Source organism: Gallus gallus, chromosome 13 (assembly GCF_016699485.2).
Source record: "Gallus gallus isolate bGalGal1 chromosome 13, bGalGal1.mat.broiler.GRCg7b, whole genome shotgun sequence".
Classification (NCBI taxonomy): Eukaryota; Metazoa; Chordata; class Aves; order Galliformes; family Phasianidae; genus Gallus; species Gallus gallus.
Genome location: NC_052544.1, coordinates 7,702,884 through 7,722,834, shown reverse-complemented (window position 1 = coordinate 7,722,834; position 19,951 = coordinate 7,702,884). Strand labels below are relative to the sequence as shown.

At 41.3% G+C, this 19,951-nt stretch overlaps 1 protein-coding gene across 1 annotated transcript in view; it reads right to left on the bottom strand.

Moving 5' to 3' along the window:
• IL12B (interleukin 12B) overlaps window positions 1-19,166 on the bottom strand; it is a 75,853-nt gene extending 56,687 nt beyond the window's left edge. The window contains exon 1 of the mRNA NM_213571.2: window positions 19,021-19,166. The gene's annotated coding sequence lies outside the window, so the exon portion shown is untranslated. The remainder of the gene's footprint in view (window positions 1-19,020) is intronic.
• Window positions 19,167-19,951: the final 785 nt, after the last annotated feature.

Genomic DNA, 19,951 nt, shown 5'->3' with positions numbered 1-19,951 from the left:
TCCAGAGGGACTGTGGAGTCTCCTTCTCTGGAGATATTAAAAATCTGCCTGGATGCTTTCCTGTGTAACCAACTGTAGGTAGCCTGCTTTAGCAGGGGGATTGGACTAGATGATATCCAGAGGACCCTTCCAGCCCCTACGGTTCTGTGATTCTGAAAAATATCTGTCCTTGCACCAGGAGTCTATATTCAGTATATCTGATGATAAAAAAATGAGTTACCAAAATGTTAAGTGAACACCAGTTGTATCTTTACAGATTTGTGTTTGGTAAAAACCACACTGGGACTTAGAAGATCTGGCATTTTGGCTAACCTATAGCAGGACTTACACTCCCACAGAGTACAACACCAGGTCAGAGACAACTTTGGCAACTGCTTAACACACCATCCACATAGAACTATGTTTTGGGTGTCCAAAACAATATCAGCACATGATGTTACAGATGGAGTAATTAGCTGAGTGCCCAGAAAAGTGCATCATCCCAAGAGCTGACCTGATAGAGTTCTGGCACTTTCAGTTCTGGGCCTAACTAAAACTGCTAGTGAAATAATGCCAGTAAATGGCCAGTGAAGCTTGGTCATTCCCAGACAAGTATTTATTAATAAACCCAAAATGAAGAAATAAAACAACATGTAAAACCACGGGGCAACTCTTTCACTACAGATGAAACACATTTTCACACATTTATAACTCAAAGTAATTTCAGTCTCATCCCTCTCTTTTTCTTCTTATTTTTTTTTCAAATTGATTGACTGCATTTGTAATTTCTACAAAGAAAACTGCTACTGTTTCTCATTTTAAAACAGCTGTGAATTTCACAGCTGTCTGGCTACAAAAAAGGTCACATCCGAAGATCCTTGAAGTGGCTCATGCACAAGACGGGAAATTAGAAATAGTTCTGAAGTGTATGCAGTATAAAGCAGGGAACACTAGATCATTAGAAACAGTGCAACTTGAGAATACACCAGAGGAATCCTGCTTTGCCTCCTCTTCATGCTGTAAGTTGAAGATTTATTCAGTGGCACTGCCCTTTCCATTAGCTTTGCCTGTTTACATGCAGCAATTTTGTCAAAGGGTGTCTCCAGAGAATACTTCAGCTAATGAGTCACATTGTTTTAGCAAAGAAAGAAAGTGCTTCAGAGGGAGAGGAGGTTGGAAAAAAAAACCTTACATTCAATAGAAAGACAAAGCAAAGGCAAGAAGATCTTTGCCAGATTTGGAGAAACCACCAGGAGTTAGTATTAATATCAAGACAACAGATGGGGTACTGAAAAATCTGAGCATCTGAATTTGGAGGTTACAGAATAGCCTATGCATAGTGACACACCAAGAAGCCTCAGCCATGGCTATCTCAAAGACAATTAAAAAAACACAAAAGCATTAAAGAGAAAAACCGTCATTAGCTATAAGGAAAGGGCTGTGATGCCATTCAGCCCTCCTGCAGTACTCTGCCAAGTCTATCGTGCAAACTCCCACCTATACGCCCTCAGCATGCGTCACTGAGACACAGCCTGTGGAGCAGGGCACACTGTGATGCAGCACAGTGAACGCAAGAAGCTATCAGACACACACAGTAGTGATGATCATGGTTATTCATGGGCCAGTTGTAATTTTCTCAGAGAATAAGTAATAATCTTGCAGGAGCAACAGAGCAGCTGTATCAGTTCATCAGCTCAGTGTTTTGCACCTGCAATGTGTAATATCAAACAACTAGAGAAGAGAATACAAGCAATCTGCAAGCTCTGGAGTTGTGAGATGCTTAGTTATTCCTCTCTACTTCAGGAACCCTCTGTATTTGCAATGCATTAGACTGTTAACCCTGTTTGAAGGTCACTTCCTGACTCTGCTGTGGTGTACAAAAGAGGGCTATTAATGACCATTCTGAATGACATGTCTTAAGGTATCCTGACTGTACTCCCACTGTTGTCTTCTGCTCACTGTAATAGAAGTTCTATTAGTCAACTCTTTTCTCTAGGGAGGAGAGATGATTACACAGAGAAAGGGATGTCATCTGCATACATCTCTGTATGGATGGGGGGAAGCAGGCTCTGTGTTTGAAAGGTGAGACAGGAAGAAGCAGCCAAGATGTCATAAGTGTGTTTGCTTGGGCAGAGAGAAACACTGATCTCCAAACTGTTTTGGAAAAGATTTGAGCAGCCAGGGCTCAAACGAGAAAGGGACCAAAGACTGAATCAAGAAGTCACTGAGAAGGTTTTCAACAATAATAATTATTTTTATAGCTGTTTTTAATAGTGTGATTTCTTTGTTTGCTTCTTCTGCTGCTCCTGTGCTGCAAATTTTTAATCTCATCTTCTCTTCTCAGAGCCACAGCTATGGTCTATGACTAAAACAGTCTGTTCTCATGGAATAGGAGTCAGTATAACTTCACAGCGGGAGCAAGGAAAGACACAGAAAGGCCTGGTTAACACATTTGCTAATTCACTGCACTTTGATTTGCTAATTAGCAAGCATGGTGGAAATAAGGAAAGCCAACAATAAAGGCCACAGCCTTGGTTACTGTAAATCACCGTAACTCATTTCCAGTTGAGGGAACCACACCAATTTACACCAATTAAGATTCTGCTCACTTCATACTCCATTGGAAATGCTACTTGCTTGCTATTAGGTTCAGTCTAAGTAGCAATTATCCTGTGGTTGGTGAGCTGAACTTTAGAGTTATGGGCCAAGTTACATGAGCAGACACATTCTAAGCTATGCATTACACAATATCCTTTGAGCAGAGCTGCAAAGTTATCACTAACAGTGCATTAAAATAATCTCCTTTCTTTTTAGTCATACTGTACTGACTACATACATATTTTCCCTCTCATGAAGCAATTCTGCTTTCCTGCAAGATGACCTATTCAGGAAAGTAGTCACCTAAACAGCACCAGTTCTGGTTTGGCCAAAAAGCAACACAAATCATTGCTTAAGGAGAAAAATTATGCACATTTCCAGATTAGTAAAAAAAAAAAAAGAAAGAAAAAAAAGAGAGAGAGCGAGCACTGGTCACAACTGATAATATCTGTGTATTAATAAGGAAATTTTACTCCTGTTGGCACTCAGAGCTGAGGTAGCTGGCTCCAAACAACCCCAGTTCCTTCCACACAGAGCATTTGCTAAGTTGGACAAAATAGGAACGATACCAGTGCTATTTTCCCATAACTGCTCAGTACTTCATGCAGTAGCTCTGAGCACCCACGGTACAACCAAGCCATCTGAACATGTGTTTCAAAATTGTCACTACACACAACATTCAAGCAGGTTTTGTTTTTCTAAACCTATCTAGAGTACATCCAAAAAGACAAACTTCATGTAGAGAGGAAGCTGGGCTGCATATCAGAACACTCGTGTTTACTGGTAAATCCCACACAAGGACCAGCGCAGGAATGACTTTTAGAAGGATAAAAGCATTAATCTTTCTCTGTGCTCCTGCCAATAAAATGAGGTATAAATTACTTATTGACATACTAAACAAACTGACTGCTTGAAATGTTTTTCTCATCTTAGATAGAAGCTGCTTTAGAAACTCAAAATATTTTTTACTTATTAGGTGACAAAATATGTTTTCATACTAACTATTTCATTAAAAATTCTCCTATGCTGTCAGTCAGTGAAAAATAATGAAGGTCAGAGGCTTGCACTTTTCTTAAAACTGGCTATGTCTAGAAAAAGAGAACATTTAAAGAATTAGAAATTGCATGTGATGAACCACGTAATTCCAATCATTTTAATCTTCTTTTAAGGAAGAAAAAAATGCAGGGCCACATTTTGACATTGATGGAGCTATGCTTATGATACCATGGCAGAATGTGATTTATGGTTGCATTTTTTTATCCTTTCGTTCCCACTGTGCTTGTTTATTCACAGAGAAACATGGACTATCTTAGCTAAAAATGCAGCTGAAACACTTTTTTTGGAGGCAGCAAACATTTTCTTATATTCAACCAGAAAATTATTCCTGAATGAGCTCCATGGAGCCAAAAGTCCAGCCAGCACTCAAGACATAACTCATCAGGGAAGTACTTCTGTCGTTTGGATATGGCTATACATTGAAACATGGGGGATTGTTTCTGGTTGTAAAGAAATTACAGATTATGAGAATAATTAAGGTCTGGATCATACTGCCCACAGTTGTTGTAGAGTCTCGGTCCTTGGAGGCCTTTTTGGTCCTGTCTGAATGAAATTCTGAGCAACCCGATCTGAAGTCAGTGTTGATCCCAATGTGAGAGGGAGGCTGGGCAAGAGACCTTGTGTGGTGCCTTCCCACCACAATAATTCTCTGATGCTATCAGGCATGAGCAATCTTTGCTATTTATATTTGTGTTTAAAAACAAAACGAGAAAACGGGCAACTCCTCCACTGAGAATTTACAGTATCTTTACACAGTTCTTAAAACTTGACTTCAACAGTTTTGACATTTTACCTAGATGAAAGCAAAGGCAATGAGGCTATCCTATGGTGAACCATTTAGGTTTTAGGGCTTTTTTTCTTTTCTTTCTCCATGGGCTCTTGCTTTGAGGGAGGAAAAGCAACATCTGTTCTTTTGGCTTCAAATAAGGGTTTAAGTCTTCCCAGTCTAGAGGAGTGCTTCATAAACAAAGCCTGCAATCACTTGATGTTCCCACAAAAGTTTGTGTAATCAGGAGAAGACGGTTGCAAAAGCAGCAGCACGGAGGCTGCCACGCAGTAGCAGAAAGCCCACAGCAGCATGTTGTTGATATCTCCAGGGTCTTGCCTTTTAGATAACGAGGGGTCTGAGGACATCCAGCATTATAAACCAGCCCTAGAACAATTTTTATTTTTTTTCTAAGAGCAGACCTTAAATTTCAGACACACTCATGAGAACACGAGAATTGTCACGCTTCAGTCAGCAGTTAGCTGGGCAAGAAAAGGGAAATGAAGACTGGCTGGCATTCATATCTCATTCTCTGATCCTTCCAGGACCACTTCAGTTATTCAGGTGATTGGTGACAGTATGGCTATGTAAAATCCCTTCTCTCCTCTCCTGTGATATTGTGGCAGTTGATTGTGCACAGAGGCAAGAAGCCACTGCCTCATCCCTCATCTCCCCACCTCCTGCTATGTGCCTGGTAGAGCCCCAGGCCATGGCTGGTCTTTCTGTGCTGTATCTGCTGACTCTTTCTGGAATGAGGCAGTGGGATTTGAAGTGGTGGAGGCAGTTCCAGCAAACTTACACATTTCCTTCAAATACTGAATACAAAAAATTACACAACTGTTTCCTATATGCCCAGTTCTGAAAATGGGGCTTCAAACAAAATGGAGTTGGTACTGCTGCACCAGACCAGTTGTATTTTCTCATATTCTCTGGATTTAGGCAGAATGAACTGCTTTTTCAGATCTCAGTATGTCTAGGGAAGAGTTTCCAAGGAGCCCAGAACCCACAGCCCAGGACAGGCTTGCAGGGACTGGCCATCTGGACTGGGGACTCCATTTATGCTCCCTAAGATTTCATAAGCACCTTCACTGGAACAAAAATAGGTTTGAACACAGGGGCACTATCCACAGAATGGTACCAACTTTCCCAGCCTTGTATAAAGACTGCAAAGAGTTGTCCCACAAAATGTTTCTAAAGCCAGCAATTAGTGGCATCCTCCTCCCATAGAGGTTCAACTGATGTAATCCCATCAGCCTCTTTCTCCACTTTCAGCTGCTTCACCCTGCCACGCTGTCAGTGTCACCAGACACCACTCTCACATCACTATCTGTTATGTACCTTTACTTTTAATACCACAAACAGATTAGCACCAGGTTTTGTTATCTGTGTTTTAAGAGTTAAGTGGAGCTTCTCTGAAAACTCAGAGGTAGGAGAACTGTTAAAGATGGTAGACAAGATCCTGTCTCCAACAGTGTTTCATTTCCATTGATTCCAATGGGACCAGGATACCAGCTTGCATGCCTGAGAATTAAGTACCTAGAAGACATTTTAAAATCAGGGTTATTGACCCTAAGCACAATAAAGCCATTTGTATACAAAACAGATTCTGTTTTGTCTGGAAATTCATGTAAAGCAGTCATACTTGGAATTTTCTTCCTCATTAAAAAGAGTATGACCTTTTCTACTAGCCCTAGTCAGTGAATGCCATGATTTCTAATCAATCTGGCACACAGTCGGTTTGACCAGCTGTTTTGGGTGGGAAATTAAAATGCTGTCATTCTTTGCATCCAAGCTGACGGGCACAAAAACTTAAAGGATGAGGGAGTAATCAATCCTGAAAATGCGTTGTGTGGGCTTTGGGGAAGTGAGAGCAATTACACTCTCTAATCTCTCCCTGAAGCCCTTAGCAGCATGTGGCCAGATATTAAATGAGTAATTCAGGAAGGGAGAATATAAAGTAACCAGTACACAGATGCTAGCTTTCCCAAGTTAAAATTCTTCTTTTAAAGTTCCTTATTTCTCAGCATGTAACACTAGCTGCCTCCATATATCCAGCGGCCTCCTAAAGCCTTGTTTTGCCTCACACTGAAATCCCCCAACCAAGATTTGGTCTCCTTTGATGCCTGCCTGTGAGGCACACAATTGCCACTGCTGAGCCCCTGCTGAGCCTGTTGGCCCCGACTCAGACTTGCTGGCCGGGCTTGGCTGGGAGATACTGAGACCCATGGGACACCCCATGTACTGACACTGCCCTGTGCCTGAGACATGGGTCAGTATTTTCACTTGCATTTCTAACCCAGATACAGGGCACAAGTATGCCAGTCCGAATTACTTTCCCAGCAGTACTGACCTCAATGTTTACATTTTAGAACAAAACTGTAAATCTCTTTTATTTTCTCCTGAGATGCAGAAAAAAGCATCTGTGGTTATTGCACACGTGTTGAAGGCAGTCACTGCCATTCACACAGGGCCAGCAGACCGTGGGCTTTCCCATGCATGCTGCTACAAGCACTTCCTCCCACAGCCCGCACATATTTTGGAGGAGAGCACAAGGAAAAGCCCTATCTTTCTTTTCTCACATTTCATGCATCCTCTTGCTCTTTCCTGCTCCTCTGAAATGGGAACACTCTTTCCTTTTCACGCAGCTTAGCTTTTGGCAGTCAAGAATCCTCAGTAACTCTGGTCCTCCCACGTGTCCATTTATTCCTCTGTAGAATAACCCATGTCTGGAACACATGAAGAAACTCTCAGCGTGTGCTGTGACATGCGTATGATACATAAAACAATTCATAATCATGGTATCATATCTCACAATGTGATATTAGCTATGAAGATAGGAAAGAAAAATATTTTAGACACAAATAGGGTAAAACAAATTATTCAAAAGCAAGCACAGGTGGCCTGGGAAAAGCTGAGGGGTGTTTGATGGACCTTCACTACCCAGTAGGTAGCTCAAGGTAAAGCTGGGGAGCTTGTTTAATTATTATCAGTGGAACTTGGTAAATTATTCCCACTTTCCTATACAACATTATGTAAACCAAAATGCTGTAGAGAAAACAAACAAACAAACTGAGAGGATTTTTTTCAAGCTCAGAAGAAATCAAAACATTTAAAAAATTTAAACATGAAGCATTTTTACCTGCAAAAATTCTACTTGCAAAAAATCCTCCTTTACTTAAGCTAGCAATTACCATAAAGGCATTAAAAATCAGCAAGTGTTGCATTGGAAAATAGAAGTTTTCAAAAGTTGCAATGGAAAATAGTAGTTTTATTTTCATTTGGACGTTGTAGGATTTTTCCTACACTTAATTCCAGTTTCAGCTGGGAAAATGTTGTACACTTACAAGCTTTCAAATGCTAGGAAAATTCGTTTCTGTTGCAGCAGCAAATAGGCAGTTAATTACAAAGAGGTCATTTTGAGAAGGATACACAAGCACAAGCTCAGTAACCCAAAAGCATCCCTTGCTTGGAGCATGCAAGAGTAGCACCATGACCTCTTACCCAAAAGACTGTCCAACCTTTCTGAAAAAGTGAATAACAACGAAAGACCACCATGTATCTCACTATGAGTTGTCAAGTGGGAAAGTGGATGATAATTACATACTTGAGCATAACAATATTAAGAATTTCTCTCCTCATTACTTCAACATTTTCACTGAAGATATCGATGACAAGCTGGGTCCCATCTGTCCCTGGGACTGGCATTGTCTGGAGTTTACTGCTAGTAATTCAGAGCAGCATCTTTCTCCGCACACCTCCCATCACTTAAATTTAGATGCAGCTTGGTTGAAACTGCGTGTCTTGTTTTGGTACAGAATGAAAGCTTGATTCCTACAGAGACAGAAACAAGCCTTTCAGGTTCAAGACTAACAGGCGAGAAGTCATTAAAAGATTTGAAGAAGGTGTTGCGTTGGTACAAAGACTGTATCCTGAGTTGCATCAAAAGAAGTGTTACCAGCAGGTTGAGGGAGGTGGTCCTGCCCCACTACTCTGCAGTGGTAAGGCACTGCATTCAGATGTGGAGTCCTCAGTACAGAAGAGACACAGACCTGTTGGAGTGCGTCCAGAGAAAGGCCACAGAAGTGATCCAAGGGATGGAACACCTCTCCTGCTAGGACAGGCTGAGGGAGCTGGGGCTGTTCAGCCTGCAGAAGAGAAAGCTCCAAGGTGACTCGATAGCAGCCTTTCAGTATCTAAAGGGAGTCTGCAAGAAAGAAGGGGACAGACTCTTTAGCAGGATCTGTGGTGATAGAATAAGGGGAAAGGGTTTCTGCTAGAGTTATTGCACTACAGAGGGGACTTCCCAGAAGCACTGTGCATTGCCTGGCTGTTGTGGAGTTCAGAAGGTCCCTCTTTTGTTGCTGATTGCAAGCAACATTGAGCCACATCTCTTATTTCGAGCAAACTGCATTTTGATCTAAGATTCAAGCTTGATCTACAGGTGCAAGGATAACACAGAATTACCTTGATTTATAGTGAGCCACTGTCTTTGCCTTAAAGTCCTTGGAAATAATGCTAAGCAAAGTTCACAGCTTTGGTGCCAAAGGAGGAAAATCTGTGGTTCAGTTAAAGAAGAAAGGGAAGGGATTAGGTTCAGTGGAACAATGTTAACCTACTTTTAAGTAGGAATGTTTAAAATTGAATTAATGATTTTCCTGCTGTTCCAGTTTAAAATATTTCCTTTGCATGACTGAAAGGAATTCAAAACTTGCATTGAGTAAATCCAGTGTGTGAAAGGTTCTGTGGGATGGTAATAAGATGTTCGAAGCTGCAGAAATCAGTCTGTGAAAAGAGATTCACTGGTCCATTAACGTGGAGTGTATCTTCAAAAGGGAAGGCTGACTTTACTGAGAGGTAATTCCTTCTCTTACTCATATGAGCCTTTGATCTTTTTAAATCTAATCATGAACCTTACAAAGACATTTGTAGCAATTGCAATCCTTGAATAGTACACTGACCTTTCATATTCAGTTTATTTAGAAAAGAAAAAAAAAACAATGCGTTGAAAAAAAACCCTACTTATTGAGCTCAAAGGCAATAGGATTCTTCTACTGTAATTTGGGTATTTATTAGATACATCCTTGTTATTGTTAGTAGTGGTAGAAGATTAATTTGTTCAAAGAGCTCTCAGATGAGCTTGAGGGATGTCAGGAGGGATGCTGCTCTGGTGCTGCCAGTTTCACTGCACAGAAGCAAGTCTCCTTCCTTCCCCAGCAAAGGTCTGGTCATGTTGGAGCTGAGCTCCTCCACAGCTCTTTCTTCCAGCTGATTTCCAGCACAACCCAGATGTGACTTGGGTGGTAAAGACTGGGGTCAAAGGTGTGCCACAGTAGTTGTTATACTGCATAATTTTTCTATTTTTCCACTATCTGTGCAATACCTTATTCCAAGTGAGTATCCCTATCATTGGATCACCTTCCTCTCTCCAGCCTACGGGTGTTAGGATGGAAATATAAGATTTTACTTGAAACTCAGATTAATTTCATTATCTGGAGTGTGGCTTGGTTTTTGGAAACTGCAAATATATTATTTCAAAAGCTCAAATCAACCTGTAGAGTAGTGTCAACTTCAACACTCTTCAACAGCTTAAAAGGTATGCAAATCCTGTTTGTACAGAGATGATCAATAAAAGAGGTTTCAAGTATTTTCAGTAAAACTCCGTAGAATTTCAAATAGGCTGCGGAAAACATTAATTGCAAATATTTTACAGTAATGGAAATGAGAAAATAATAAATTCAGTTTTGAACAAAAATGTGTATTTCCCAAGGGACTCATGCAGCCATTTTATGTAGTGGCATACATTTTACATAGTTGATGAAATGAAGCAGTTATATATCAGGATAATGAGGAGGTACAGCTTCATGTCTTGTTTGCTAACGCAAAGCCAAGAAATACTTTGGCAAAAGACTGTGTGTTTGTGCAGAAAAAGCTTTCAGAAAGAAGGTATATATCAAATTCTCAAGTATTTTTTGCCTTGAGCTGATAATAGCTACATTTATGACTATTACTGTCAAGAAAGCTGCTTTCAAACAAAAATCACTTAAACCTCTGAGGAGAAAGAACTGAACTGATTCCAGATGAAAGGGCTGTTTGCAGCAACAAGGTACAGCCAGCATCTGTGCTGGTAGACTGACACCCTTGATGGGGTATAAGTCTGCACAGACAAATGAACACTGAATGGAGATTTATTTCTCTCAGGTGCTTCCAAAATGAAAAGCTGCACATCATTTTCCACACATTGTATGTGTCAGAACTATTAGTGACCTCCAGCTGTAGTTACTTAGGGAGGGCCAAGCACCTTATGCTGAGGTTGGATCTCCGTCATTGCATGCAGCCTGTTCTTTCTTACCTGCTCCCCAGGAAAACTACTAAATGCACTCAGCTTTCTTTCTTTTTTTCTCTTTATAGCACTCTTTGCTAATGGCTAGACAACCCTAATAAGTATTTGACACAAATACAGCTAGGAAAAACAACGACTGTGTTTCCAAAAGCAATAAAAGAACACATGCAAGGCTGAGAGGATGGGTGAGGAAGTGAGGAAATGTAAATGGCTAGGTCACCTCCAGACTCAGAGAACTGCTTGATACAGGGCCCTGCTGCTCTTTGCATGGCTCCTCCAACCCCCAGCACTCACAGAATGAGCAGAAGGAACTGCTTTGATGTCTTTTTGCAGCAAGTATCCCCTGCAGGAAGCAGCCCTGGCCCAGGCCTCAGCCCCCCACCCCAGCTCCAACCATAAATAACACTGCTCTTCTGGAAGGAGCTTAACAAGGCAGGCATAGGCCACAGTAATTAAAACCCCTGTGACTGGAAAAAAAGGAGGAAAAAGAGAAAACCAGTGCACAAGTGAAACCCCAGTGTTAGGTTGATGTCCTGAAAGAGAAGTGTGTGATAACTAAGCTTCCAAGTAGCTTATGTGGTTTCTGAAGGAGAAACATAAAACTTACCAGCTTTGTGATCCTAAAACCTACAGTGTTGTTGAAAAGCTCCATTTTACTTGGCCTCTTTGGGTGCAATGTGTCAGAATTGTCCATATCATTAAGAAAAGATGCAAACACATCTGGAACAGACTTTCTTTTTCTTTAGGCTAACTAGGTGCCCTTACTGTCTCATAAAACAGCCTGCAATATTGAGAATTGAAGCTGTTTTATCAGAATGACAATGCAGGATTTTTCCAGAAGTGCTTTGATATCCTCACATGAACTCTACCTACGCATTGGTAGGAAATTATCTGTTGGCATTCAGGTTAGTTTACGTACTGACTATTGCCAAGAGTCAAGCTAGGCACAGCTCAGTAATCTGTTATAGAAGTAGTAATTGTAATATTCATAGTGAGATATTTGTTATGACTGTGTCACTGTCCCACCCAATAGTTCAATCGTAAGTCACAGCCAACATAACCACTATATTTGCAAAGGAGCAGCCCTTTTCCCAAATAGTTATTGAATTAACCAGCACTGATAGTGTGGAATAAAGGCTGCCCTGTTTGTTCAGGGTGGAAAGCCAAAATTCATTTCCTATTTTGTCTTTACCAGGATTTTTTGTTTTCCTTTGTATGAAGCAAATAACAATCAACAACTTGGTGGCATTATATATTCTCCTGCTTTCATTCCGCCTCCAGTGTCAGATGCCCCCGAAGGCTGTGATTTTAGCATACAAATAGTCCATCTTAAAACAAACAAGTCTGTGAATTGAAAGATGTATGATTCAGAGAAAAAGTTGACTTGGAAACAACTGGTAGACTAAACTGACTCTATGCAAAATTATAACAGCTTCCCCATGACTCCAGCAAAAAGGAAATGCTATGCATGAAAAACAAGTTACAAAAAGATGGAAAAACATTTCATCATGTGGCTGACAGCAACATATATTATCCCTAAACAGTGATAATTCGGATGGAGACACCAGCCTGTATGAGTCAGAAAAGTTTTATCTGAATACGTCTAAAATAGGAAAAACACAATTAAATAAAAACATGGAACTTAAGAGATGGAGAGAAATCCAAAATCCAAACTTTGAGGATATTTAAACTTCTGCTCTGAGTCCAGCTTTGTATTTACAACATAAATCTTTGCAGGATGAAAGAAGAAGACTAAGAAGACATTCTGAAATTTTGGGACAGAAAAATTAAAGCAAGAGAAGTGACCAGTTCAAAGAAGAGCTTGAAAACCTTAATCCAAATGGGCAGCCAGACAAGAGAATGATATAGGTTAGCGTTTAAATGAAAATCATCAGGATTCTAGGAAGGATATTTCTTAAGAGAACTGCAGACATGATCCTATCCGTGACCCATGGATAATAATTAAGAGTGAACTATAATCCTAAAATGGAAAAAACATTGCAAATGAAAAAACTTTCTGGTTTACAGATTTTAGGCATAAGAATAATTTATTTCAAGCAACCTCCCTGAAGGTTCTAAATTGTTTAGCAGTCAAAGAAAGCATCACACATCCCGGTGAAGTTTCCCCAGAGCGAACTTGGAATGTTCTCAGAGTGAATTATTGCATTCTGACATGAAAAAGAAAAGGACACCTGGTTACTTTTATCCAGTGATATCTAGCTTTGTAAACAGAAGACTGTTGGTAGCTGTGACAGTTCAGGTTGCAGTGGTTGCATGCAATACACAGAAGCAATGCACTGCAGAGCCATCAATGCAGACGCTGCTATATGAGCACGTACACTGCACAGGGGATGCCAAGGCCTTCCCCATCCCTTGGGGCTGCCCTGCTGTGAGACAAGGGGGAACCTCCGTGGCCCTCCATGCCTCCTCAGCCCTCTGTGCCCAGCACTGAGGCCTGAGCTGGGCCTCATCACGTGGAGCAGAGTCATTACCTCTAGGGAGAGCAGAAGGGACCCAGGAAGCCCAGGGCAGACTCTAAAGTACCAAAAATGGAGAGGTGCTTACTGGTTTTGCTTTAGAAAAAAACTTTAGGTTTTCATTATCATCTTGTATTTTTCTTTCAAATTGTTTATTGTCCAGTTTAAAAACAGAAGTCCTTATGGAGATGAAAGTCATCCCTTCTTCCCAGCCAAGCCAAAGCAAAAAGGTATCTGGGCATTCTGGTTGGTGGCAAATTGAATCCGAGCCAGCAGTGCACCCTGGCAGCCAAGAGGGCCTGTCGTACCCTGGGATGCACCAGGGCCAGCACTGCTGGGTAAGGGAAGAGGTTGTCCCTCTCTGCACTGTGTTGTGTGGCCTCACCTCCAGAACTGGGTGCAGGTTTGGGTGCCACAACATAAGAGGGGCATAAAGCTATTAAAGAGTCCAAAGGAGGGCTACAGAGATTGGGAAGGGTTTGAGGTCCCTGGGTTTGCTCAGCCCAGAGAAGAGCAGGCTGAGGGGAGGCTCATGGCAGCTGCAGATCCTCGTGGGGAGTGTAAGGCAGCACTGAGCTCTGCCCTCTGTGACAGCAACAGGGCCCAAGGGAATGGCATGGAGCTGCATCAGGGGAGGCAGGGGTTGGGGTGAGGAAGAGGATCTGCACCAGAGGGTGGTGAGCATGGAATGGGCTGCTCAGGGTAGCAGGCAAAGCCCTGAGCTGCAGGAGATCAAGGAGTACTTGGGTTTGGGTGGTCCTTTGTGGAGCCAGGGGTTGGACTCAGTGTTCCTTGTGGGTCCCTTCCAACGCGGCGTATTCTGTGATTCTGTGAGACAGTCCTTTCCCTCCAGGCACACCAGCACAAACAGGCCCAGCTGATACAAGAGAGTGACAGACCTGGCACGGGGCAAGTTACAGTGATACAGGGAGTTGTTTTAATTTGGTTGAGTTTCTTGAGTGCAGGTTCTCAGCTTTGACTTAGTTATTTCTAGGCACTGAATCAGAATTACTGTCATCTCAAACTGATGCAAAGTACTTGTGTGTCAGTGCAGCCAGACAGATTAGGTTATACTGAAGTAACAATGAATATTTCATTATTACAACCACCTGTAGCAAACTGCAGATGTCCTACACACCAGTATAGAAAACACGTAATAAAAACCCGGTAGGCTGCATCAAATATACTGCAGAAATATTACTTTCAAATTGCAATGGGTATCTTGTGAGGGTTTGTGCCTGACTTGCTATATTTAATGGGCTATGACTGCACCTTAGTAATGAGGGATCAGCAAATTCCAAGGGGTTATCTGAACGGCAGAGATATTTTTATATTTTTCAACTTTATCTGTGATATCACTGGTATTCTTCCATCTCATTGAAATGCAAAACCTATACATCAGACATGCAGAGGAAATGAAAAGATTTATGGCTTATTCGTCTGCTCTCATGGAAACTATCATAGCCCAGGCACCTGCAAGCAGTAGATCTGAGTAGTGGTCCTTTTCCTGCCAGTTTCACTGGTCCCTCTGACCACCCAAAGATCACTGAGACATTTGGATTACCAAGTGGCAGGCCTTCATGAAACACAGCGTGAGGGGCTTCCCATGCCAGCATAGCTACGTTATTCCCCCTTCTCTTCTGGCTCTGCACGATTTCAGGCCTGTAGCTCAGAGGGAAAAGTGGGGAGCAGCGATGCAAGACAGAAAACTACCTTCTGCAAGGAAATCCTGCAGAAAAGGCACAATGGAAAAAAAACAATTTCTATCAATTTCTGTCTCTGATCCCATTCTGCTGAAAGGCCTCTTCCTCCAGCAAGCCCTGGCAAGGGGGGGTTTTCCAAGCACTGGAAGGAAGCATTACTGCCCATCCTATTCTCATTTCACCTGGCTTAGAGATCGGTCTGAAAACTCTGCACAGACAATTACATTCTGGTTTCTATCTCTTGGAAAGACAATATTAAGCAAAGGAAGCTACTGTTAAAATGATGGGTCTGTTCTTTCACTGTCACAGAGAAATATTCACAATATTCTTAAAAAAAAAAATAAAGGAGAACAAATCCATGGCTCTGGCTTTAATCAAAGAACACTGTGCAGTGCAATGACAGGGGAATAGGTCACCAGTACAGCCTCCCATTTGGTTACTGCAAAGCTTTAACTGCTGAGATTACAAAAGCAATAAAAGCACAGACCCTTGACTGCCTGGAGTGAAGTGTAGGTTAGAAAAAGCTCCTGGAAAATTTGGCTTCTGATAGCAGCAAAACGATTCAATGATGGAAAATGCCTGACTTAGAAATAATGCCAGAGTCCATGGTAAACACTAACAGCTACAGCAGATGATCTCTTAAATCCTGGGAAGCAAGATCAGTCCACTGTATCCCAATGGATATCTCTATTTTGCCAGAAAGGGCCATGAATATCCTCACTGTACGTGCATTATGTCAAGCTGGTTTGCATATTGTGAAAAAAGATACAAATTATTTGCCTAAACCTCAAATCTACCAAATCTTGGCTTTCTTGTCAGATTTTCTCAAAGCAAACTGAGATTTCTGAGTTCCAGCTGGATCTGGAAGAAGAAATAGCAAGAATCCTATTGAAAAAGGGTGTGCTTTGACTCCTAAACTCCACGTGATTATGGCCAAGAATTCATGAAATAAAAAGCCTTCTTGATATAATCTTCTGTCACCAGATTATTCATATGGATGTAAGCACAGTGAGGCAGTGGGTCGTGCATTTCTGCAGTGGCAACAGCAACATGAAAGTCAAGCCCTGTTCCAGACGGCCATGCAGACTTTTACGAGCAGAGTATGCAGGCTCTTGTTCATTGCTGGCAAAAATGCATAGCTTATGGTGGTGACTATGTTGAAAAATAATGTTCTGTCGCTGAGAATTTGCTCTCTCAAATAGTGTTATTGCGTTCTTTGTTTCTGCAGTAATTTCCAAGGAAATAAATAGGAGGCAGTATTTTTGGAGCACAGTACACGTGTGAATGACACAGCCATCATTCTAGCTGTTCATGACCATAATTCTAGCTACGCAGATTCTGAAAGATGCCTTGGATCTTTCATGATGCTCCAGCATGAGCAGAGGCTTCGATTGCTCTTGCTTGAGTAGGAAATGAAAGTCTAAGAATGACACGGCAGCTGTCACGAACTCTGGGTCAAACAGCATATTTATAACTGGCTATTTTGCTGTGCTCCCAGCCATAGCCAAAAATCCTAGGAGGGAAATAGCCCCATGACCTTTGGGAATGCAATCCATTCAGAGCTTTGGGCAGTTCTGGACTAAGAAATAATTTGTTCAAAGCATTATCAGGTTAGCTCTCAGTCACATAAACAGTCTTTGTCCTTTGACTGATCATGTCTATTGCCTTTCTTCATACCACATCAATTTGCAATGGCTGCTAATAGAAGAAGAAAAATATATGTACAGAGTGTTCATTCTGACTTTAAGTATTGATTCACAAGTAAACCACTGCTTTTTCCATGCAGGAATCTATGGGAGCAGCAAACAGAGCTTCCATTTATTCTCCCCATTCAAACTCTCATCAGAGACTGATATGCACATGTTCCTAGAGGTCACTGCAAAGCAGAACTGAAGAGGTGCTAAGGCAGTGTGGGGAGCCACGCAGCGCCCTTGGCTCTGTCTCTGTCCCTATTCTTCCTTCTGCCTGCTTTCTCTCTGTACTGAGACTGCACTGGTTACTCTCACAAATGCTGTTTTTATTTTACCCAGCAGAACTCTCTCTCTTTTATTCTACATTTATGGCAACTTTAATAAATTTTAAAAGATTGCATTTGTGGCCATATTCTTCTAATTGGGAAGTATTCCTCTCTATCCCTCCATGCCCCTCTCCACAGTTATCATAAGGTAGCTACACGAGACATGTTTTGTTCGGATGGGAATGAGCTTTGTACCCTGGGTCAGCTGCCATCAGCCTTGCCAGTGCTGCTCAGTGTTAACATCTCTGTAGGGCTGCAACGCCTTAGGTCACAGCACAGGAGTAGAAAGTCTGTACAGGACAGTTAGGAAGTTATTAAATCACTTGAAATCACTTCAAGCTATTTGCATGAATGAAACCATCTGCAGGAGAATCATACTCACAAACCACAGACTTATCTGCAGATGACTGTATTCAGCCCCACACTCCCAATAAGCTCTTGTCTGATGACAATTGAAACAGATCTTTAAAGCTCAATAAATACTAACCATCCAGTGCCAAACATTTAGGATTCTTCTGGGATCAGTGACAGCTTAAGGCATTGTCTATAAACTGTCCTCTTCTAGGACTGCACATCTCCATTAAGTTGGCCAGTTATCATCATCTGACCTTAATTACCTGCTCTTTCTTCCTCCTCTTTTTTTCCCTTTGGCGCAGTGTCCAGGCAGATGTTTTTTATGACTACAGGCTGATGACATCACAAAAGCAGCTTAACTACAGCAGAGTTTCTGCTTAGTTCCCAGACACTGCTCTGCTAGGCTTCCAGCTGAAACAAGTGGGATGTTGATCTTGTGGTGCAGAAAGCAGTGGAGAGATGAGAACTTCCGACAGTTTGAGAAGGACTCAAGGAAAATGGCTTTTTTTTTTTTTTTTTTTTTACATTTAAAATATTTACTTAACAGAGCTCATTTTCTAATGCTGCTTTCCTCAATAAAGCAAGTACTTCTGCCCATATTCAGGAAGTTATTTACTTCTGCCTGCTTACAGCACCACCCCATTTCTCCTCTGCCTTTTCTTAGTGGTAAGAGATTGTTAAACAGGGTAACGTTATAAAATCTTATAAAATCCCTCATCTTCTGCCTCTCCCACTATGAGCCCTATTCAGCAAAAATGTGAAATTGCAGTTCATATACATAGGTATGAAAATATCACAGGGAACTTTTGAAAGATCATTCACTGCAATGTCTGGCCTTTAGAAAAGAGGTCAACTGATTGGATTATTAGGTTTCTTAACGAAATAATTCACATAATAGCCAGATAATTTGTTATATACAGGTGTGGCTAAAGATCCTTCTAACCAATTATCATCACACTGAAACAATCCATTAAGAGAAGGCTAGCAGCTACAGTGTGAGCCTTCATCTCTAATTAGAGGCATCATTTCTTTCAGTGAAAGGCTCCTTGACTGACCAGAAAGCCACTTTTAATTTCTCCATTGCCATTTGTAAAGATAACACAATAGCACTTCCCTGCCTCAGAGCAGTGCTGGAAGTATCCAAACATTAAATGTTAGAGATTCACTCTAAGTATATTCAAGTGAATACCTTCCACTTTATATTCCCATCAGTTATAAATATTGTAGTGGCTATAAATTATGAAGTTATAAGGTTATATATTCTCTCTGCAGACGGAATTAGGCATTTTCTTCAGTCAATTATGTAGATTTAGCTTACAGTTCTCTGGTTTTCTAATATTCTTTTTAGTTTCCTAGAAGACCACATAGTAAAGAAAAAGACATTTTGCATGGTCTGGGACTGCACAGTATATAAAAATAGAGCAATTGCCTAAGAGTGCTACGAGAATTTTTCATTACTTTCTCTAAAACAAGAACATATTAAATACTATTTCTTTCTATATAAAAATCTCTTTATGTACTTCCAATAAAAGTGACTATTTTCTTTCAAGGAAACATCATAAAAGAAAACAAAACAATTTAATTTTTTCATATGAGTTCTCAGATTAAATTAACCGTCCTAAAAATTAGTTGAGAAAGAGTGCTTTAAAAATATAAGGGATAGAATAGAGAAAATGAGATCTCAGCCAAAGTAGCATTTCCCCACTCCATAAAAGCAAACTGAAACTCACTGCTTCCTGCAGGCAGGTTGCAGTCACGCTGCCAACATGATGGTAACACTCAGCAGAAGACTCAGACAGCAGTGCTTCTTTACCTCAAGCCAGGGTCCAGGTCAAAATCACATTGAAAGCAGATATCTGCAGGAGTCCCCACAGTGGCCAGCCTAGGAATTAGAGAACAACATGATCACAAGCAATGACACTGCCTGTTTTTATAAAGGTTGCCTGGTTCTGAGCAAGCTAATGGAGGATATGGAAAGACCAACCAGGTACATGCCTTTTTGCAGCTTGCTTTGCAGGATGGAAAACAGGATGTCTACTTCATTACTGAACTCCCCCTTCTTCCCTGTTGCATGTGCTTTGTAATGCCATCCCTATACCTATCTGCTTCCCTTGCTGGGTGTGGGATGGCTGCTGGTCCTGGGAAGTGTTTCTCTCATCACCTCCACTTTATGTTGAAACTCTTTGCTACCTCTGCACATGGAAGCCTCTTAAAAAGCAGGGCTCTGCCCTGACACTGAATCCTACACCCAAGGCCACTGAGGTCAGCAGAGACAAAACCAGTCAGCCCAAGAGAAAGCTCCATTACAATGCTGCTTAATGTCATCCACAGGTAGCTTGGGTATTCTAGGATGCAAATGTTCTTCACAAACATCAAGTGCAGAATCAGATCCAAAGTGAGATGTCATGCATGAAGATTTAACAGTCAAAAATGAATACAGTGGGGGCAGGAGAAGACTTTTCTCACTAAACCCTAATTCATTACTGTTAAATGAGCAGCCTGGTGAGGTAAATACACACACATACATATTATGACAGTTCAGGAACCTCCTTGCTCTTGAAAACAATTTGTGCTACAATCCATGCTACCTCTATGCTTGAGTAGGTATAATAAATCTTCTTGACAACAGTGTTGAACGTATTTACATGCTGCACAAGGAAA